Source organism: Pseudophryne corroboree, chromosome 7 (assembly GCF_028390025.1).
Source record: "Pseudophryne corroboree isolate aPseCor3 chromosome 7, aPseCor3.hap2, whole genome shotgun sequence".
Classification (NCBI taxonomy): domain Eukaryota; kingdom Metazoa; phylum Chordata; class Amphibia; order Anura; family Myobatrachidae; genus Pseudophryne; species Pseudophryne corroboree.
The window spans coordinates 441,098,992-441,101,128 of NC_086450.1; positions in this window are offsets into that span (position 1 = coordinate 441,098,992).

Here is a 2,137-nt window from a genome sequence, read left to right on the forward strand (position 1 = left end):
GCATCCTCTCCTGAGGGCACTTTTTTTCTAAACTGCCTGTGGGAGGGGCATAGAGGGGAGGAGCCAGCACACCCAGTGAAGAAATTTAAAGTGCACTGGCTCCTTTGGACCCCGTCTATACCCATCGTACTAGTTTCCGCCAATAGGAATGGATGCTAGAGAAAATTATGTTTTATAAATACACACAGGTAATATTGCCAACTGGAGCAATGAAGATAATATACAATTCAGCGTGGAAGCTGATAGAGTCTCTAGAATGGATAATCTCTTAGCAATTGTTTGATTTGGGAACCAATGGTAAACTGGAGTAATCGATGATCGGCCTGGGAACCGATAGGAGCTTGGAACAGAACAACCCCAGCAGTTGGTGTGTTTAACAACAGCAGAACCAGATTTGGCTTTAGTAGGAGACAGGCTGTAAATTAGAGCAGGATTCTTGGTGCAGGTGAATGAGCACAATACTGCTGCAGAATGGTAACGAGCAGGTGAGAATGGTAATGCAGCACCTGGAGAGAGTCTCTAACTGCTAGTAGATGTTGAAGCAGAATGCAGATGGAGCTACAACAAAACTGGATGGCTGGTGCCTGTAGTTCCACAGAGCAAAGACACAGGAGAACCCCAGGAGACTGGAGCCAGGAGACGCTTGTTCACAGGATGTGAGGCGTTGTTCGAGGCAATGATACTGAGCCGGAACTCTGCCTATATACCCCTTGGTCAGCAGCCATTGGATGAGTGAGCCATGTGTGTAGACACAGTGCAGGATTGGATGATATCGGATCAGCTGACTGCCAATGTCATGGTGGCGCCCATGCAGTGCAGAGGACAGGATCACAGCGACCTCCGGAGGCCCGCGCACCAGTGCGCTGGTAAGTGACATACTGCTAAACGCCGATTCCTGACAGTAGTCAACTAATACTTTCAGTCAAAATTGTGGCTAAAAAAAATTAACACTGCAACCATGCTCTCTTGCTGGGTGCCCCATGGTTGTATATGGAAATTAGATTTCCCCCTGCACCTCCAATTCCCTCGACAGTTCTCTGACCACTGACACTGCTGTCAATTTTGTGTCTCCAACTACAACTCTACCTCCCCCTCTTCCTATTTGTTTCTCCCAATGCTCTGTCCTTGGTCCCCTTTTCTCTCTACACCGCCTCCTTTGGTAATGCCTCAGCTCTTTTATGCTGAAGATCAGTTTAGCTCTCCCCCTCCATCCTCTCTTACATCTGCAACTGTCTCTCTTCCATCTCTTGCTGGCAACTTTCTTACACTCACTTAACATATATTTCTCTAACGTCCTAAGTGGATGCTGGGGACTCCGTAAGGACCATGGGGAATAGCGGCTCCGCAGGAGACTGGGCACATCTAAAGAAAGCTTTAGGACTAACTGGTGTGCACTGGCTCCTCCCCCTATGACCCTCCTCCAAGCCTCAGTTAGATTTCTGTGCCCGACGAGAAGGGTGCACACTAGGGGCTCTCCTGAGCTTCTTAGTGAAAGTTTTAGTTTAGGTTTGTTATTTTCAGTGAGACCTGCTGGCAACAGGCTCACTGCATCGTGGGACTAAGGGGAGAAGAAGCGAACTCACCTGACTGCAGAGTGGATTGGGCTTCTTGGCTACTGGACATTAGCTCCAGAGGGACGATCACAGGTTCAGCCTGGATGGGTCCCGGAGCCGCGCCGCCGGCCCCCTTACAGAGCCAGAAGAGCGAAGAGGTCCGGAAAAATCGGCGGCAGAAGACGTTCCTGTCTTCAATAAGGTAGCGCACAGCACTGCAGCTGTGCGCCATTGCTCTCAGCACACTTCACACTCCGGTCACTGAGGGTGCAGGGCGCTGGGGGGGAGCGCCCTTAGACGCAATACAACATGTTTAAACCTTATATGGCTAAAGAAATACATCACATATAGCTCCTGGGCTATATGGATGCATTTCACCCCTGCCAGTTTTCCTAAAAAAAGCGGGAGAAAAGGCCGCCGTGAAGGGGGCGGAGCCTATCTCCTCAGCACACAAGCGCCATTTTCCCTCACAGCTCCGTTGGAGGGAAGCTCCCTGGCTCTCCCCTGCAGTCACTACACTACAGAAAGGGTTAAAAAAGAGAGGGGGGCACTAATTAGGCGCAGTATTAACTATACAGCAGCTA